A 22,569-nucleotide genomic window follows, 5' to 3' on the forward strand; every position below is an offset into this window, starting at 1 on the left:
CCAATAAGTGGCAGTGATCTCTCTCTCGCCGGACGATGAGATTCATCTCCATAGTGAAATTACTACAAGTTAGTGAAAATTGGTATACGGTTTGAAAAAAAACAAATGGAAAACTATAAGAAATAATAGCCATTACAATATTATGAGCATGTTTATCGTATTCCAGACATTAAAAATAAATAAATAAATAAAATAAAGACCAGGAACTAAAAGTAATAGATGAAGCATTAGTGGACAAGTGTTTATTCTGACGAGAAGTCTCCGGTATTAATTCATTGCATACAAATTTTTAATAGAATTAGAAGAAATATCGATGAAATGTAGTTCGGAACGAGGAAGAACACAAAGGTGTGAGATGAATTTCTCTCGATGAATGAAATCCCGAACTGACTCAAGAAAAGTGTCACATGATTGGTCTCTAGAGTAGGGTTTTTCGGACTATATAAAAAATAATTAAGTGATTAAAATTTCTTTCCTTGGCACAAAATACTACTGATGCGCTATAGTGTTACAATGTTTGGCAGAAAATGCCAAGATCTAAAGAAAAATTCAGTAATCACCGAATGAGTAAAATGCAAGTCATACGAGTAAAAGTGGCTTAATTTCAAAGAGATAGCAGGATCTGTTTATTCTTATTTAACATTTCTTTAAGTTGATATTTCAAATGTCATTGACGTATGTAAATATGCTAACATTATTATTATTACATAACGCCTCTAGGGAGTCCAAAGACTGATCAAGAGAGGGCACCGCATCTACTCTACAACTGTCCGTCTCCACCAACCGCAGGTACCTTCATCATCTACCGCCGACCACTACCACTAGTATTTTCACAGACAAACATCCATGCCCACGGCGGGATTCGAACCCGCAACTTTTTGATTGGGGAGCGAATATGCTAACCACTCGGCCAACTAGGCCGCCATGCCATGGTATGGTATGGTTTGCTCTTCCACAAGAGCATAGAAATGAAAATCATTCAGTCGAGTAGAAATTGTTTTATCGCATTCTCTTTAAATAATCTTTTGAAGTGTAGAGTCTGAAAGATGATTCCAACAAGATATCTCGTTCTTGTCTTAACTTATCGCTAACGGATATTGACCATCCCCTCAAATGGTTCGTCTTGACTAAACTGCCACTCGTTTCTGTTTCTTCAACTGCTACAGAAATAACGACCACCTTCCACCGTAACGTTACGAGAAAAATACGGAAATTACTTCCACAAGAGCATTAATATTTTCCTAATCGCAGATTACTTCGGCAAAGTCCACCTGCCCATACATCAGAGTCAATAATATATTTGACTTCGAGAAAGCATCTTCTAAGTAATCTGTTTGCTCGCAAGAAAGTAAAAGATTTTACTTTCTCATAGTTCACCATAAAATGCACATGCAGGCTGTCTATAAGTTAAAGCAGAACATGCGTAAAAATTAACTCATTTTTCAAATAATCCTATCAAGTATAAAGATTGCGCATAACGGAAGGCATTCTTCCCGTTTCCATAGAAATTCAATGAATACCTTAAGAAGAGTCCATCATACTCCTTAAAGTGATTCCTGCTCGCATCCCTTCTCTTATGAGTTTGGCAGGAATCGTTGCCTCGTTTTCAGTGATAAGCTGTTTTAAAAGTAATGGTAATATGAGCAAAACTGCGTGGGACACTGCCCTAAAAGGGAAGTTATTTAAATAATATTGTAGAAATTAATCATTTTCTTCTATTGAATCAGTAATTGTTTTTCAATCACAAACTAAAAGTTTTATATCTCCGAAAACATTTTATTCTGTTGGTGACACTCATCACAATCATTTTAACTTTTTGCATTTCTTACAAGTAAAAACGTAGTATAGTTGGCAACACATAATTTAGATTGGTTCTTTCCAAATATTCTGAGCAACAATTCTTTTCTCAGGTTTCTACCAAACTTTGGTTTCTGAATAATTATCAACTGCCACATAATTGTCAACACAATTATCAACAATAATTTTACGTTAATAGGTTACGTATTTCATATTACACTGGGAATTATACTCGTTCGTCTACTTTTGGTAAGGATTTCAAGATTCACAAAAATGGAAGATTAGCCAAAGATCGCTGCCATTTAAAACAGAATTCACGTGTAATAAATAGATCGCTTTCCTAAGAGGAAAACAACAGGAAACCCCACACACGAGTTTCCTTGTCAGTTGTCAGCTGGGGGTGATGGAATTTGATGCAAGTTTCCGTAAAGGAGGAAAGGCGTAGTAGCCTTCCGGAGAAGGTGAAAGGTCGCATGCTTGTTCAGCATTCCCTGTCCTCATCTACTGTGATAGCAAGGCGTGACAGCTGCTCAGTAATGAATAAGAGAATGCCAACGTGTATAATCTGCTGCTTTTGAAACTCCCCATACAATGAACTTCTTGCAAACAAAACTGTCTTATAAATCAAAATAACTCTAGGACATTCATCGGTGATCAAATTATGAGCAGACTTCTGAATGCATCCATTTACTCATCCTGATCTGACCAGTTAGAAATGACGATTTTAAAATGAACTGCGAACTTTGGAATAATAGTCACTTGTACACCAAGCCGTGGGTTTGATATTACTGTCACCAACTGCATATATTATACTAATTATGTCCTAAGTGTTGTCCATTTTGTGTGGTAGATTTGTGTAAAAATCCAGTTTTCAGAACTCCCCACCTCCATTACTCATTTTCTAACTCTTTTATAACTTTCTTCGCATGGTACGCAAACCTATATTCATTCATCAAAAGATACGTTTCTTACAGCCTGTTTGGCAGTGCTTCCAGCTTTTGATATCTGTTTATGTTCCTCATCCGCACTACTTAGAAAATGAAGGTGAAATTCTTCCGGTATAATTGTCATATATATCACTTTTTGATAAATGAATAATTCTACATAGGAAAATAGATATGGAAGTAAACAACGGAAGTATGGACCGTGAAATCATTTACGCTCTCTCCCGTTAATTCATAACGGGAGGTTATCAATCTCATGCAGCCGCTTGATCAAAATTAAATACTTTTCCTTAGATTTAGCTGTCAACATAAATATGAAGCTGAGTACGCGCACACGAAAGACAGAACAATTTTACATAAAATGTAACTGAAGGGATTCGCTGATGTGAACATACAGTATGTGCTTCTCGCTACTCCTCCGCTTTTGTTCTCCACTTGTTATGAGATATCAAAAAGGCTTCCAGATGACGTTTATCGAACTGAGTGACAATTCGCCGCAAAAATCTTGCGTTCTTCAGAAGTAGATGGCACTGTCTCTGACAACTTCCTTTCTTCTCGGGAAAAAAATCTAAGGCAGATGAGTGAGGGACACAAAGACGTCATTTGACAACTGCATTTTGAAGGAAAATAGAATCTACAAAGAAGCTCTGCTCTTGAGGGACGCAAACGTATCCAAATTCTTCTAAGAATAAAATAAAAGGCTTTAAGTAGAAGGTTACTATTTTTGGCGTGCTTTACAGTAATACAGATAGCTCAATCAATGGAAAGTAATCCTGCATAAAACGTTTCCTTTGTTCTTGTATCATCACCGCAATGTTTCATCGATTTGCGAGTTCTGTCAAAATAATCTTTACGGATATTTATGCTAAGAAGAAAATGGGCTGTGACGTCTTAACTTTTAATTTCTTGTACACTTCTCAAAATCATGTGCAGAATTAGAAAAAAAAATCGCGAATGTCAAGTGTCTGGTTTGTCTGGTGCAGTAAGTTCAAGATCTTTACTTGAACTTACTGCATCAGATTTTCTTTCTCACTTTTCTTTTCCCTATGCTCATCTTCACTATTTTCATCCCACCCCTCTGAAATATAGTTGACGAATCCAAGGATATTCGGGAAAGGGGATTTTACAGCACAGTAAGCAGGTCTCAAAAATATAAAATTTTGAAAGTATCTGCTGTGGCTTGCAAGTTTCGTCCTTGCGTAGGGTCCAGTGTATGCTCTACAAGGCATCAGAAGGTACCAAGAAAGTGAACTTGCTACAAGTTCAAGTTTTTTCACTGAAATATTATAAGAATGTGATTTCTGGCCTTGGTAAAGTAGGCACAGCATCAACCGATCTCCAATAAACAGACTGCCGAATTCAAATCCCTAGCGTCAAGGATGTTTGCGAATCTAAGTAACAGTTGCGACAGCACCTCCCTGCTCATTGGAGACGAGAAGCAGATAGAAAAGTGTTCCGTGTTCGGTTTCTGGATTACCTAACCCTTGCCACGCTCACGGTGTATATACAATCTTATGTGAGTGGGATTCACACAAAAAAAAATTTCTTTGACAGGCAATCAATGTTGCTGGAGCTCGAAAGCTGCCAAGGAAGGAAAAGTATGCCAACAGTAATCCGATTCGAATTCCATTGATATAGAATGCATTTCATGTGCTATTCAGCATTACAATATTTCTTACTTAAGTAAGTTTTCTCCGCTGAAGTCAATTGCGCAAGAATACACATTCTTACCTTCACATTTCTACTAGAAATTGCCTCAAGTTTAGTTTCATTAAACGTCGCTACAATTCAAAGTATGCGGAGTGATAGTGGTTCAATATTTTACTTGTTCAGTTCGAGTAAGTGTCACCAGCTTAATGCACTCTACATAAATATCAAGTAAAGTGCATTATGATAACATCTCTCTCTCTCTCTCTCTCTCTCTCTCTCTCTCGCTTATAAAACTCGTGATGCATTTCATGTGCATTCATCAAAAAACTTTAAACGTTGCTATCATCTCTTCGCTGTTTATTTCATGCGATGATTCCGTTCACATTAACTGGTTTTCTTTATGTATTTATCAAGAAAGACTCATCGTAATAAACTTGCTTTCACCAAAAGAATAAAAACAAGCAGAAAGAACTAACAGAACTGGAACGAGATAAGATATTTGGCTCCAGGCGACTGATAAAAACAAGTGTCTCCTTTGAGAATTCTTCTTCAGTTGTTTGAAGAATTTAGGAAAATTTAACCACAGGCATTCAACTACAAATATGATACAAAAGGGACAAAGCTAACAAGAATGCTAAAATTACGTAATCTCATAAATACAAGAATTTCTCTTTTCATAAACATCAAACTTAGTAATCACTCGTTCCAATTGTATAACCGTGTCAGTAAGCTAGCTACAACGATGCAAAGACAAAACATTAAATAGAAAATGAACATTTTAACCGAGTTCATCATCAAAATCTATTCTTCTAAGGTGGCCATTTCACACAAATGTCTAACGGTAATAGCTAAATTCTAATAATTTTAAAATATTCCGCCTATTATATTATATAGAAGATGCACCAAGGCATCATCTTCACAAGCATAACAATACGCAAGGACAACGCAAACACGCCGATGGAAGTAATAATGAATACGTAAATAGCGTACTGCTACAATCAGATATTGCCCTCTATGGAAATGATACGATTTTGAATATTGGCATGCCATTCTTATAATAGTATCAAATATTTCATATTAGCATCACCTCTGAGTGATGGGGAGTAGTTTCGTGAGCCTGTAAGAGCAAGGAATTTTGCATTCGAATTAAGCACTGAAGGAGGTTTGGATGCCATATTTTAAGAACTACTAGTTTTTCGATGTTCACTGAATGTAAGAGAATAAAATAATTTTTTATCTGACTAGGGTTTAAACGAATATGGAAAGAGTGTACAACGTCAACGATCTTTTTGGCTAAGAAAGAGCCACAGATGCATTAATATTCAAGCTGGTATGATCTTAAGACATGCCACTTCTAGCTCTCTTAATTGATGTTTACTAACACCTTGGGAGGGATGGCAGTGTGAAAGAAAATAACTCACAGTGGCAGATGCTTGAGAGAAACTTGTGTCATAATAGTAAAACTAGATTACATTTATACAAACAAGGAAATGAAAAGATTAAAATAATAAACTTTAATTGGTATGGAGAAGAAATCAAGACCTAAAATTAAAATACATATGATATGTTGACTATCGTTTACTGTTCTGAAATATACTTAGATTGAAATTCCAGCTAAATTTTTTATGTGATTAAATGTAATGGCAAGAAAGAATAAGCCAGTAGTTTCAAGGATCATGAATTGTTTTGTACTGACCTTGTTATCATGGAAATTGAAATTTATCAGTGTAGTGACATGAATTCCACTGTTCATTATGGACGTTTAAAAATGTTCCTGTATTGAAATCAAACCACAGTTGGTAGTATGACCTCCACCGTTAAATACAGCGCATAATCCATTAACATTAATGTCAGTATTGAAATATGCGCATCATGATTTTTTTCTTGTTTTGCTTTCACCTAATGTATAAACTAAATTTCACAAAAGAAAACGTATTCATGAACCCCCTGTTTATCCTGCCTCAAAACTTATGACGAGTTAGAAAGATAATTAGGGAAGAAATAGCGCAAACTTCATATAATTAAAACGAATGGGGTGTAGATCAATTTAATGATGCACGTTTCAGGCTTATTGTTATTAATGCATTCCTGAGTAAGGGAAATCGGGTAAAGATCTTTTTCTCTGCATGATACCGGAACTATTGAAACAGAGTTCGAAAAGCGTACGAATCTTCTTGGGCTATTTCGCCATTTGATGTCCAGCATTAACTGCTACTCTCGCTAGGGTTCCTTTTTGACTCTCTCCAGGTGTTCGCCACACCAGACAAAATGCGAAATGTTATTAGCATTACAAGATTTGTCCTCTCTGGTCTTATCTCATCTTTCGAATACGACCCTTCCTCTAGGGAGAGTGGATTCCCTGCCCCTTTACCTTTCTCGAAGCAAACTCTTTGCATTTCTAATGTTTGCGTGACACGCTAGCGAACTGCGAAGGGTGGCACTAGCGCTGGAGTTCCGCCTAAAGATTCCATTTCGGGTTGCAGTGAGGAAGAAGCTAATGTTTCGCTGACCTTGTATATATTAACAGATGAGAAACTTTCCTCGCTGATAAATTTAATTTTGAAAATAGTCAGAATAATACGATTTAACAAAGCATCTTCATCAGTCACAGTTAATTCTCGAAAACAAAAGTAGGAAGAAACAAACGTGCAAATAAATTTTAATAAGATAACAAATAGGGACAACCACGGAATAAAATAAGAATGAATGCTCTGTAATAAAACAAATGTTTTTCATTTAAATATTTTTATAAACCTGATAGCATTTTAGTTTTACGGAAATGCCATGTTCACACAACACACACACACACACACATACACACACACACACACACACACACACACACACACACACACACACACACACACACACACACACACACACACACACGTTGTGATGTACACCAGTTCAAAATAAAATTTCATTGGGTATAATATCTGAAATTATCGCGATAAGCTTTTTATGTGAAAGGAATGTAACACTTTATTAGGAAAGAAAGAAATCCTATAAGATTAAAAGGCAAAAACGAACGAAATAACTGCATATTACTTTAATATGTACAACAAATTAAAGATAAAATTGCTGCTCTTTCATAAATCGCGATCAGTGTCCCTGCTGACAATTGCTAATCTAAGGATGCAGCTGCAAGAAAAATCTAATTATCACAAAACTGGTAATGGAAAAAGAACTCGTGCAAGAACAAATCACATTATGGGGGTATTTGATTAAGATAATTATATTTGTTTCCCTTTTTAGTTTGCTGTTTATGTGGTTCAATAATTTCTTGACATACAAACTGCAAGGTCAATTTACAACACATAATTCCTGATGATAAGTGTGTTTGTAACAGTTCAGCTCACAAGAAAGTGTTGTCACCAGTCTGAGAAGCTGCTCTATTACTATCCATGTCATGTTTACAAACTTAGGAATGAATGCATCAAAAATCGAAGGTGTGTATGAAAAATGCGGCTGTTCTGTGTTTTGAAAGTGCAGGACGTTCGTAGCAGTAGGTTTGAAACACGAAAGAAATAATTTAATTAAACGATTTGTTAGTTTTTTAATTTCGGAGAAAAGTATTTTTTTATGTTTATATTGACATAAGGAACCAATACCATTAATCTTTCGATTCGAAATTCGATAATGAAGATTATTGTATTCGAACTAAATTTGAAATAGAAAAACTGAAAGACAAATAAACGTAATATGTTGAAATTTACTCATTGAAATCAACCAATTATATTTCTAAATAAATTAGAGAAGACAAATGAATGAAAATGAGAAAGCCAAAGAGTATGAGTATATAACTTATGTACATATTTATGTATTTGTGGGGAGGAGGCCATTTCTTTACATAGCCTGCATTCCAGATCGATGTGTAATTGTTAGTCTCCAGCTTTGAATTCAAAATGGTTTATTGTGCCAGATTTTTTCCGACCATGTTTTCAGTTCGTCGCTTTTCGTGACATTCTTCACTTAACGACCGAATACATTTCGTTGGTAAAGGAATCAGCTTCAGTTTGCTAATACCTTGAATCCCTATAAATCCGTAAACATTGTGACAAACTGCTGGACTTTAATACGCAGAGGTTTGATTTGCTGCTAAGTATTTAGTTTCCAGATTATGCTGAATAACTGGTTGAGCAAGATAATTGCTTACATCCAGTACTTGTTTGTCAGTACGAAACTATACAAATCCAGGATATCTGTTAAGATTCATGAAGTCTAATCTGCCCAATGTCGTCTTAGAATGAAACAACTAATATTAGAATAAGGAAATACGTGGGTACCAATTTAAGAAAAATCGGTGCTCGGTAGGATGGTACAGAAATCTCGGCACTTCGATGTGGAGTTAAATTATTTTAGTGAAACTTTCCAGTGCAAGTAGTAATGAAGCCCATCATCCCTTTCTAAGGAAGGGGACTGCGCATAATCTGTAAGTTCAGCGGAGCAGGCGTAACGCTCAGCCCTTTTTCCATTCGATGGACTCAGATGTTCGGCAATACTCTGAAGGGCGAATGACGACATATGCAACTCTTCCACTCCCAATGTCTTTTATAAACCTGGCATTTTGTTAAAGAGACATTGATCATTTGATCCTTCAAAACGTATCAGATCTCATCTCTAGGATTACATGCAACAACTAACGGGGTGGCAGTTACGTTCACGTGTTCAAATTTCGATTCATACTCTCACAAACTAATGGATGGTATATCTAGAAGAGTGCGAAATATGATCACGGCCAAAATTCATCAGCGCGCGTACAATTTAAATTTCTCTGAAGTGTAGCACTGTCCAATCTTATATCTACAACGTGTTTGCGTCTTCTTGGTTTTGTTTACTAACTGAACAGAACAGCAAGAAAATGATTTTATCACATGAATGCACTGTTTTTAATCTATTTTATTTTTAAAAGTATGCGCGCCCCATGAGAAGGTATTCCTGCTATGGCGTTATACCCAGCCCCCTCCCCAAAGAAGCACCATTATAAGCTCAATTCCCGTTCTCCTGCTAGTACTTTCAAACACTTTTTCCCCATTTGATGTCGGAGTTAGTTGATCTTTGAGGCATACAAATGTTTTCTTTTATTTTCTGTAGGGAACTTTTAAGACTGCAGCGCAAACCGACGGTAGAACTAGCCACTTCAGACATAATATGTACCCGTTAGGATTGAATACAAGTCGGCACTAACATTGTCAGCCGTAATCTCGTCCCAGAAATTCTTGATACACGCAAATCCTTGAAAGGTCTTCGACCATTCAACCACATTGATAGTGTGGCTGAAGGCTGAGACTGGCTACTTATCTCTCCTCTAAAAGGTAGGGCTTTCAGAGGATTTTTATATTTAGAAATGAATAATCAAGACTTTTAAATAAACTTAAAAGAACCAGAATTATAAATGGTATTTAAAAGATTTCTTAAACGAATCTTAAAAAGTGTACCGATCCATGCGCTCCAACCATACATACTTCTTTACACGAGGAACTTCTACAATGTTTTCATAACATCCCTCTGCTTTATTTTTATTCCAATGTATTGGAGGTGTCATCATGCAGCTAAAGTGGTTTCGTAGATATTACCAGAAGTTGGTTACAAGTGGAGAAATGAAACATGAGAAAGAGCTTCGGTCCAGAAAGTTATCAAGTGTTGTTTCTGGTCATCGCTTGCTCAATTATATTTGTTTTATCTGAAAAGGAAAGGAGAGAACGGGGTTCGTATTAAGTCCTCCATCTGCAATTATTAATAAAATTTCAAAACCATTATGAAGTTACTTTATTCTTCGCAGAATCATTGGCAAAAGGGGTTTCTTTAATTGAAAATTGGGTGGGTGCTCTACAGAGCAAGTACGCTAAGCTACATCATTAAGTGACTTAATGAAGCTAAAACACATCCCATCATTTTCTTCGGGGATGGGTTTCCAATAATGTTCCGTTTAAAACATCGGGTCTTAAATATGTTATTATCGGAGTATACCGTTTGCACCCCGAGTGCAAACGGCATACTCGGGAAGCTCATATTGACGGTAATGGCAATTTTTAGCTAGCTAATTGTGCCAAGTTCTTTTTCTTGATGAACAATATGGCAGCAATAAACTCACGAGATAAAAAACCCTCGTGAGTTTTCGATGGCTGTTTTCCCTTTTAAGATTCTCATCTAAATGATATAGGTTTTTCATTTTACTTGTAAGTTTAGAGTTTTTAAAGTGAAATTTTTTCCCAAATAATCAATTTTGTGGAATTTGATAATACGCTATGAGGTACTACAAGTATAAATGCGTGTTCGTAGCAAACGACGCATCACGTTAAGAACGTAACAATTTTCAGTGTCCTATCATGAGTAGCGGAGTCCTCTCCTAAATGCCCTATATTGTTTTAGTTGTAGGTCTTCGAAGAACATCAGTTGATAAAGAAACGAAAAATAATTCGTTGTAAATATTACACAGCCCAGCATCAGGTCTTTTCGTCATATTTGCTGTGGACAGAAATTGAATTTTATCGTATAATTCAGTTTCTTTACATAATTCGTTAAAATTTCTATTACTTTGTTGGAGCAGTTGTACTACTACTTGATTTAAAATATTCTCTCTCAAGGCTCTTCCCAAAATCTTGGGAGGGCCAGAAAAACAGTCATCCGCAATATCCTTTCTATTTGTTTACTTGCAGATAGCAAGCTTCTGGTAATTTAATTTAAATCTGGCCTTAAGTATAATTTTACGTCAGTAATTCATATGCTGTTTAAAAATCGTATTAGATATCGTTATCTATCTATCTATCTCTCCCATAGTCCTCAATGGACCGTTGGGTCATTCATGGCTAAGTCATAAATGTCTACTGGGCGGTGAATTAAGACAGATGGCGCCCATCTCCTCTTCTGTCTTCGTCTATATGTCCTATGGCTGTATTATCTGTATGTTCACGGGTCCGGTTTGTCTGTTTGCGGGATGAAAAACCCCACGATAAACTGGGGGAAAAAACCTACTGTCCACGCCCAAGACCAGCTAACTTGGCTATGGCTGAGGAAAATCCTTCAGCTCCCCACGTCTCCGACGGCAATCGAACCTAGGACACTCCTTCCCCAGGCATATGGTTGCGAAGCGCACAGCCACTAGGCTAACTGCACAGACAGATATCGTTATAGTACATTTTAAAAATGGTTTTCATTACACAATTATTTTCGATTGAGCTGACGTGTTACACGCTGCTTTACAGCTTATGCAAGGGAGGGACAGTCTCATTGAACACCTCAAAATGTCACTACTGAATATAAATGGCATTTCGAGGTGCTCAATGGGAGTCAAATTTGTTCTTAATGTCGGCTGATTCGAAGAAGCTAACGAATTCAGGTGTGTACTTACTTCTAATAAACTGAATAGTTTTCATTTATTTGTAGTCACTTCAGTGTCAATTTTTTTATATAATTGATTTGAAATGTCAGTGCCTTGAAGAGCCTATCCAACATTTTACTTCCAATCAGGAGAGAACTATATTTGTTTAAGAGAAGGATATCACGTCAGAGATCATTGTGTCACATGATTCATCTCTTTTTGCTTCAAAATTTCATTGCGGTAGAATAAGACAATAAAATTTTACCATTACATCTGATCCAATATTATTCTAATATAATTTGAAGAAATAGCAAATTATTTGTTTTTATATATCCACAATCCCAGTATCGTTAACGTTTTCAATTATTTATCTATTTATACGTCGGTTTTTGTCTGGAAAAAAAGCGCTGAATTTCTCTCACATCCAATAAATCTAACATCTTATTTCTGAAGCATGGATTGTTGACACCTCAGTGGGATACTTGCTCTAAACTCGGTTCTTCCGTCTGTCATTCTAGTTGAATTCTAGTCCTTTGGGAAGGATGCAATTCCTTGATAGGTGCGCCAATAAGCAAGCAAAAAGGAATATAACATTTAAAAATGTTTTTTCAGAGCAAAACTTCAAAAAAAAACTGAGCCTTTTCTGACTACACTGAGGGTTCATAATTCCTATAAAATAGCAACTTGGCATTGAAAAACAACAGAAAATTCCTCTTACTGATGAAACTGAAGTTCCATCCCTTTTTACATGCAGACCTGACACATTTGATTGCGAACTATCTTGAAGAATGTAGTACATGGTTTGTAGAATGATGAACAGGAGAGAACGCTAATATCAAAACCACGTCGATCGACGAGGTCATTCAATTAGGTAAGATTATCTGTATATAAAAGAAAGAGTCAGTCACCCGAGACTCATACTCAGTGGAGAAACTTGAAATTACAAAGAATAGAGGTTTGTGGAAAAGACAGGAATTCTGTAGAGCGGAAGTGTTCACCAATTCGTATGCCATACGATACCTAGAGGGGATGGTTGGTTTTAGTTCTACCAAAGCAACTATAGTGGGGGGGGGGCATTTTATTTTTTCTTTAAATTGCATTTTTTGCGAAAGGAAAATGCCTTGGAGTAAAAGGCTCTGCAACCTATGTCCAGCTAATTAATCATGTGTTGAATACCTCATCAACGAGATTAGACTATTCACCATTGGGATCTTATCTTACATATACAAGTATTTATATTTTACTGTAATAATTTTATAGTATAGTATACCATTATCACAAGTTGTGACAATTTTTATACGTGTAAAGGTGCTATTCAGATTAAGAAAGATTCGGAGCAAGAATGTTGGCAAACTTTCAAGACACCATAACTCTGAATTATAAGAAAAGAATGCCCTTTAAAATACATTTACTTCTGGCACAGATTCGATTTTTTTGACATAAGATCAATCTTATCTGATTACCTTAAGGTATTTACTAGAAATGCAATCTTAGATGTTTCCAATCTTTATAAAATCCAACGCATCTGCTACAGGAAGTAGGAAAACTGTACTTTCAAGTAACAAAATTATCATGCAGTTGGATGGAGTCTAAATGACCGACATTTCAAAAGAAAACGTCATTTGTACCTTAATTCTAGTTCAATTTGATGCTATCGCTTGAGTTACTCCTCAGATCTGTACACCGAAGAGAAAAACTAATTATTAAAATAGATCACTACAGTAAATGAATTTGGGCACCACATTTATCTTTTCTAGTCCTCCTCTAACAGCTCATCTTTATCTTCGTATAATAAGCGCCAAATTTATTATGATTTATGGTATGTTTACAGGCAACGGTGGCTCCCATGAAAAGAAGCACTTTATCTTATTGGAAGCGTAAAAGAAACCGAATATATCGTGGGTTAGTTATATGTTGTTCCTTTCAGTGCCTGGAGGAGGCGCGCAAAGGCAATATCATAGAATCCCTTAAGTCAGTTCTTCCTGGGGAAAAAAATCACTAGGCCATAATAACTTGCCATCCCTTCGGGGTACATTGCTATCGTCAGTGGGTTGCAGCGCGATACCTTCAGTTTGCACGCTCCGTGTTGTCGCAGATAAAGTTGTATGATCAGGGAGAGGAAAGAAATAAATTCCCTCTGCATGAATAAAACGCTAACTCGAGCAGTTCTTTGCTAACTACTTACACAAATGTGTTCGTAAACATCTGCTGCGGAAAAGGATGTTCTTCGATCCGAAAAATATGCTGCAATTTGAAAACGCCACGGTTAGCATAGCTTTAACAGCGATGGACTGTAGCCCAGAAGTTCTTATCAATTAGTGTGTACATACAGAAACTCTAACTCGCTACTAGCTCACATGAAATTCAACTAGGAAACCGATTTAAGGATGGCAGAAAACCAATTTTCGAAAGCTATTTTTCTGCAACTGATCTTTAAGCACTGTCATATGGCACTTATTCTTATTTAATTCTTATTTTTTTATCAACCCAAAATAATATTTTTGGAATAAGTTTATTAAACTCAGAGCATCTGGAAAAAAAGTCTACCTTACCGCTGACGCTTGGAGTAATTAAATTATACATTTGATTATTGTATAATTATTGAAATTATACAATAATTAAATGATTAGTAAGTGAAGAGATAAGAATAATAAAACCTTACGAAATATTGATGGAAACAACTCAGTAAACAATGTTATACAGATTAAAAATCTCTTATTACAAATGCAAGGTTTTATTATGTGTACTATGCAGACACGTAATTTCAAAATAATATTTTCGATGAAATAAATCCTCCAATGCGTTTTTTTCCACAAAGGAGCTGCCAGCCTAACAAACATTTTAAAGTTCGGAGTCAATGTCCGTCGCTGATAGCTCGCCCAAGGCTATCAGTGATTTCATAGCATCCTGAGTGGAGAGTATAGTAGCCAACTGATACCATCTCGTGGTACTTAACCCTATGTATATTATTATACTTAACGATATGGAAACTTCTAGGGTAGATTTCAGTTGCGAATAGTGGCGAATTCTCCATGCTTGCTATGCTTGCTGCGCAAGCTCATTACTTGAGAAAGAAAGTAGTATTTATTTGTTAATAAATGCATGCATTTATAAACATTCCATTTAGGCTTTTATTTTTGTAGACAGAAGACGTTTTAAGCTTGCGCAGCAATGATTGAGCTTTGCGTTGTGTATCGAAGGCCGACCCCAGTCAAGCTACCTTGGCTTTCTCGGTTATGGGAGCATCCAAGTCTTCAGCACTGTGATTTTATGCGCGCCCATAGCCATTTCCGCTCCCTCCACGTCATCTCACCCTGTTGCTTAAACACGGGCCATAGGCAATCAAAGTAGTTCTAGCCAGTGAGCTTCAGCCAACCTTTACAAGTGCGCGTGTTGCTTGGGAAAATTAAGTTACAACCAATTTTTTATGACGATGTTATTGACAAGTTCATAAAGAAGAACCGTCGGGTAGAATTTGTATTCAAGTAGCTAAATTGAAAAAGATAGAATACCATTATTAAAATAAATGTTGTATTTGTATGATTAAATGTACATAAATTTCTAAACATATATTTTTAAATGGTCAGTAATTCATTATTCCGCTAATCAGACTTCGATCGCACCTCTCATTCCCTGAATGATAACAAGAGACAGCATGAATTTCAAGACCAATATTAACCCCTGGTTGCGAAGTAAAAACCCAAGATTCCTGGAGAAAAGGACTGCTTGTACCAGATGCCAATTAACTTAAGAACCAGCCGGAGAAAATATTCCTGTATTTGCCGCCTACAATGGAATCGAACTTAAGGAATTTCCACAAGCATCCCTGATCTTTATTAATTTATTTATTATATACCTAACTAAAAGTTATCATTGCTGAATTTAGATGAATCATGATTTCTAACAGAGCATCAAGCCATGCTTTGAAATATTCTTAATAGGAATTTGAGAATTTGTACAACACGATTAAGAAATTAAAAATAAAAAATTAAAAATTACTGCTTTCAAGGACTTGACTTCCTACGACATTTCTTCGTCTTAACTCTGCTTCAATTTATCCTTCGAAGCAGCGAGTGTGCTCCGTGAATATTTCTCTACTGTCAAAGGGGGCGTTGTTGTGACGATGCCTATTTGCATTTGGCTGGAACCTTATTGCATTAAGCTCGTTTATTTTCTCTGCTAAGTTAATCAACACCCATAATGTAGCCACTGAAGTCGCGCTATACAATAAACAGGAAGGCAGAATTTCTTTGAATTAAATTATGTTCCATTCTCGTGGAATAATTTCTCTTTGCGCTATCGATAGTTCTGTTTACACTAGGGCTATAAAATTAGCATACCCTAAATGAGTGCATTATATCTGTTTGCCACAATATATTTTCTGTTTTAGAGCGGGAATCGAGTTAAAAGAAGACCTCCAAAATCGAAAATTCTGATTCTTTCAACATTGACTCCTGGCTGTCTAACTTTTCACTCTGTAAGACTTATGAAATGTATAAATATTCTCTCTTCCAAGTTAAAAAGTTCACTGCCTAAAACGGTATTTTTTTAAATGAAACTTTAGTTATGAAAGTCAGCTACGCCAGTGCTTCTCAAACTTCTGAATGCCAGGGCCCCTTTTGGAAAAATTAAAATATTTCACGGCCCCCCTAGAACAAAATCGTAATATAGACATATATTATTATAATATTTATTGTATTTATATTCGAAAATACAAAACATACACAGCGAATATTGCAAAAATCAAATGCAAATATTACATTTTTAGCATCTTACATAAATATTTGACATGGCACATTATCTCATATTTTTATATTTATATTGTTATTGTACATTTGCAGTACAAGCACATGAAACGTGAAACGATTAGTAATAAAGAAAGAATTAAAAACATAAAATAAGTTTAATAACGAACACCGATATCAGGTGAAATATTTGAAACTGCAATTCTTAGATTTCTGCTTTGAAATGAAACTTACATGAATAAGCATATATTTATTAATATTCATCAAGCGCCGAAATACGCAAGAAGTAACATTTGTGAAGCCGCACCAATGTGCGATTTTTTTCCATTAAAACATAATAAATAACAAAAAATAAAAAATAAATAATAAAAATTAAATACGTTTCTTTTAAGATAAAAAAAATCTACTTAGTCTTAAAACATTTTCAATTTGTTTTCATTATTTCACGGGCCCCCTCAACAAAACCTACGGCCCCCAAGAGGGCCGCTGCCCACAGTTTGGGAAGCGCTGAGCTACGTTGATCTTTGCTCGTGTTTATGTTGCGAGACAAGGATCCATAAACACTGGGAGGTCAGCTGTTAATGTATTTATAGAGAAGCGTCGGCCATAAATGTAGAACAACCCTGTTGAAACTGCTCAGAAGATGTCTTCCTTGAAGAACAGTATTACAGAAGTTTACTCCGAGTGTTTCGCAACAAGAAATAGGAATGCTTGTGGGATTAGCCTGTTGAAAGCTTTAACTCATCGCATACCTTTGTGCTTCCTTCCCAAATATTCTCATCGGGTCTAATGGCTCCTCAAACTTCTGCCGTTTTAGTATAAGGTTGAAGATTCTCTTTAAAGGATGGGAAACTCGAAGATGACTTAAAAATTGCTCTCTGAATACTCCCCATAAAATGAAAGAATACTTAATAAGGAATGTCTTGCTCCATATCGACCATTGAAAGAAAATCCCTTCATTTCTTGTTTTAGGGGAATTGAGTTGGGTTACCAACTCAAGAATATTCAGTCTTCTGAGTAAATAATTGGACCTGAAGTATTATTAAACAGCTGTAGAATGTGAATATCACATTGTCTGTTGGTTTAATATGAAAAATATATTCGTGAGAACCACTACGTGATGCTACAGACGAAATTAATTTTACCTTTTTTGACTAAATTGCTTTAATAATTATTGCCTATGTTTCTTCTTCAAATTAGCTATAGATAGTATTGAATGTTTCAGACAAACCACTCATTTATTATAGTTAAATAATCGTTGAAAAATAAGGAATATTTGGTTAATTTACGAAGAGAATGAACTGTGCAAAATGTAAGCCCTATATTTTCGTTTTAATTAATCCGAAAAGAAGCTGTAAAGATCAGATACATTTCAGCAATATATCCGGCAGTTAAACTAATATTTTCTCTAATTCTCTACTGGATTAAAATGGCTTCTTTCGGCCTAGTCCTGTTTCGCTGTATAAATCAGCAGTTTCAATTACATACGATTATTTTTATTAGCATTATTAATAATTATTAGCATTATTAATAATAATTACACGTTACTAGTAAAAAGCAAAACCTGTTGAGAAATAGAGATCCCTAATGTTACCAATGTATAAATCCAACTTTAAAATTACGAAGTTTGTTTGGATTCATATTGAAAAGGAAACACGTGACATTTCTTGATAACATAGCATACAAACATACCTAGTTTTTTTTTGTTTAAAGTAGTTGACTTGCAGATTCATTTCAATTCCTTAAATAATATTTTTTTTGAAACTTACGAAGACCTGAAATCAGTATAAGATTGAAGGCAATGCAGAAAGTGAAGAACCAAAAAAAAAAAAAAAAAAAAAAAAAAAAAAAATGAAATGTATGAGAGAAATTTAAGTTAAACGTGAAACAGCAAGAAAAAATTATATAATCCAATAAAGTATTAAATTATGAAATATAGGAATATAAATATGTACAAAAATGCCAAAAACAATAAACAAGAGAAAACCAGCAATATTAACTCTAAACGACCAGCATACCATCATTAAAATTGCTACTTTTTTGTTATTATTCTTTAAATAAAAGTTGTTCCCGTCATAACACTTCATTTCTTGGTTCTTCAGCCTTCTAAATTACTTTCAGTCTTGTGCTGCCCTTTTTAAAGTAGGGCAGCACAAGAACATTCAGGTATTTTTTCATGAATAAACCTGAATATCGTCATCAATTTTCAAAAATAAATTTTAATCTGTAATTTAAAATAACCGGTTTCATAATCGCCATTCCTACTGAGGTTTGTTATTTATTAGCATCTAAAAGTTGGATCTCATGTCACAGTTTTTAGGAGTAGTTATTTCAACTATTAATAATCAAATAATGTAGCGTATTTTGTAGAAGGCCATGGTGTGTTATAAATTATGAACACAGTACGAGGCAACAAACGAAAGTACAACCACATATTTTAGGTATGATTTTCTTCACCAGATGTAATACAGTACTAGCATCAGCACCCACATCACTAGAGGACTGGGGCGGCTTGAAAAAAAAAATGTAGCTCGATATTTGAACTCTAAAAGCGGATTCATGGATTATTTAAGATTTAACCGATGATTACGTATGTGCTAAAGGTTACTGCATTTCATGGGACAGTTCTGTTTTGTTTCAATTACATCTGAAACAACTAAACAAAGATAGATTAACCGTGCTAAGTGTTAACTCTGTTTGCCTGTTTTCTGCGATGAACAAGGCCAGTTAAGGGAAGAAAAATTAATATGACAGTTAGGGAAGAAAAAGTATTGTGATCAAAGTATTCTGAAAGTAAACTAAAAAAAAAAAAAACTAAGTATTGTTTTTATAATTATCCAGTCGTGTCAAGTTTCACTATGAGAAACTAATCATATACGTAAAAAATATAATCAGAACAGAATGTATTATATCTTTTCTGTTAGTTGGATCTCCATGTTCATCTGTGGCTAGGTCATCACTTACATTAAAGGACTATGTCATAAACATATATTATATTACATATAATATAAACATATACGCTTATATAGATAAGAGAAACAGTTATTATACCGGAAACAACGTAGTGTTACAACTTCATACGGTAGATCAAAGTTAAAGTAAATGAAATAATCAACAGATATCAATAATGCGGTGCAATACTATTTATTAGAGGTATAAAATTTATTGGAAAGTATACAATACTTTCCAACAACCACAAACACTCACACACACACAAACACCTGGACGCAGGGCTTTCTCATCAGCATTTAGCAACTTCGGAAGTACGTGATATGTTCACAGGAATGCTGATTTCTCAGTTATAAAACTGAAGCGTCCAACCGATTTTTATGATGAAAGTAAACTATGGATCACTAATGATTGAAACAAAAACATCGCCAAGCAATTGTAACTTGCTGCTTTGTGATTTATCGGGGTAACAAAGTCAACATTTAAGGTTTAATCAGAACTCAAGAACAAGAACATATCATTGAAATTACAATTGAATGTTACACATACATATGCATTATACTTCTGCTACCCCACAGAAGACGATTTGCTTTCTTCTACAGATATTTGGAATCTATTCAATGTAGAAAATTTCAAAATCATTTTCGATTTAGCCCTAGAAAAGTACTTTTTTCTCATTTGTGATGTATAATGACGAGAGGGTATGACTGATGTAGAAAACAGCAGCAGTTATCCTTATTTTTCCAAAGATGCTACACAGTTTAAACTGTTTCCTTTAAAAAAATAAAGAGAACAGTATAATGAATTGACTCTTAAACATAAAATTAAATCCGAATTGCTTGGTTTTCCTAAACTATTTTGGATAATTCAATACACGCGACGAATGCTGGCATTCAGCAGCACTCGTAAACTGTTGAAGAAAAATTCAATGTGAAAATAATGGAAGCTAACGAAGCTTTCAGTTGGTTTGCGTCATATCACAGCTGCGCAAACGAGGAAATAGATTTATCCATTTGATTAACGTGAAGTCGCCTCTTTCATTAATTGCCCTAAACGTAATTATCTAATTCGTTCTCAGCAAGTTTATCATATTAACCATTATTTTCCCACTGCTCAAACCTGATTGGTTCTGTTTGCTTAAGGCTCAAACCTTGCAGGTTTCTTCTCGTGTAAGTGGGTAACCTTGCACTGAAAGGGAACTTCTGCTTGCAAATAAGCGACAATCGTCTTTACTTTAGGCATAGTTGTTACTGTTCAGAAATTATATGAATTTTTCAAAGGAAACTGATTTGCCAATTACAAAGAAGAGTGAATGATTTTGAAGTGAACCTCAATAACCTTGAGAAAATTAGTAAAAAAAAACAAAATCTGCATCTCAAGACGAAAACGCCTACTTCATTTATTAGTTAACTCTAATCGCAAAAGTTTCTTATCCGTTCTCTCTGCTCAGATCACAAAAGAGGAATTCATTTAGAAGTGCTAATGGTTGACAATGCAGCATTTTGCGTGCCATTAGCAAATGTCACCTTGACGTTCCGAGAAACACCAGGAAAACATCTGTGATTACGACTAACAACTGATGTTTGAACTGAACTGGAAAATTAATCGATAAAGTTTTCATGTCACATCCTTTCTAAACAAGTGTTTGGATAAGCATTTCGTTCCTCTCTGACCTAAGCTACGATTTTTTAAATAAAGGAAATTGCAAAACTAAAAAGAACTATTGATTTTTCTATAAGTAACACTTGTTTCTTATGAAAGATTGCCGTGAAACTGATTTTTTAATAATAAAGATACCAAGGTTGGTACAATTTAATCTGGAAAACAATTTTATTTTTGATGAAGTGAGTGTGACATTTTTCATTTCTTACTGTAGATACCGTTAAGTGCTGGAGTTATAAAGACTATTTCTTAATTTAAATACTTTAAAATTCTTTAATTAATTTAAAATTCTACGCAAACTAATCCAATTCTCGTCCATCCTTAGACTGGTTGAGGCACCTAATTAGGAGTAGTTTCAAGCCACTTAATAGAGCCTGATCGGCTTTCCACTGCTGCATCTCAAGAGGTAAGTACCTCTATAGGAATGTGTGAATCACGGGATCGGTGTGACTGTTTTGAGGAATGAAAAATCCTCCATTCCTGAATAACACTGGCTAACATCCTTTTATTTGAAAATTCCTGATAATTCATCCTCTCTTCATCGACAGGATTCGAATCCATGTCTTTCAAACCAAAGAGATTCCTTGAAACTGACTCAGCAACGTAGGCTTGTCTATGCGAAGCATTAATAGGTGGATTCACACAAAACCACGTCTTCACAATTCTACTCAGACACACAACAAAACCTTACTTTAATTTTTTCTGTTAGTTCAGTCCTTCACTGACAACAGGAGTTTCTTAAGCATGTGTATCAGTAAGTGCGCTGTTATGGTTGGCTAACTTTAAAACATCGAAGAATAGCCGTATCATTTAACAAGCAGAAAAATCGCAAACCTTCATTTTTCTTCGATGCAATAGCAAATTTTAATTCTCTTTATTCTTAGCTATAATTTGTGTTGAATTAATTTTTTCCAATGACATTCTCTTCATTTGCCTAAGAGTTCCGTGTCCAACTTTGCTGACAGCATCTGATCTTGTTTCTATGTCCCCGAATGTGTACTTCATTAAAGATCCTTCCAAAGTAAATTAACTTCGTTCTGTTCTTTGTTTTTTCCTTCTTTCCCTGCTGTGACCTCGCTTGACAAAGTGTCTACCGACAGATTAGACAAAAAGGGCTTTATCTCATGTACTAGACGAACTCTTTGCCCTTTTTCAGTTTCAATAAACGTTCCAAATCGGCTAATTCTTCGTCACTCCGAAAGGAATCTTAGTTTGCATTTCCTTCTTAATTTTCTGCTGCTCGTTTGAACTTAACTCAGTTAATGACAACGCTGATTACATCTATCCTGTGCCAAGAAAAGTACAGTATTTCTTACTTGAGTGCAGTTGAAGCAAAATTTCCAGTTGCACAATGCTGTAGATAACAGGAGAAGTACTTCATTGCCCGAAATTAAATGAAGTTTCTTTGCGAATATCGAATGTCTCAGATTATATGTACTCTATTGTAGGACTTATTTTCCTTATACTTATAAAAGTATCTTAAATATTCCTGAAATAATAT

The sequence above is a fragment of the Typopeltis vanoorti genome, chromosome 16 (genome assembly GCF_054136105.1).
Source record: "Typopeltis vanoorti isolate ZY-2024b chromosome 16, IOZ_Tvanoo_1.0, whole genome shotgun sequence".
Taxonomy (NCBI): Eukaryota; Metazoa; Arthropoda; class Arachnida; order Uropygi; family Thelyphonidae; genus Typopeltis; species Typopeltis vanoorti.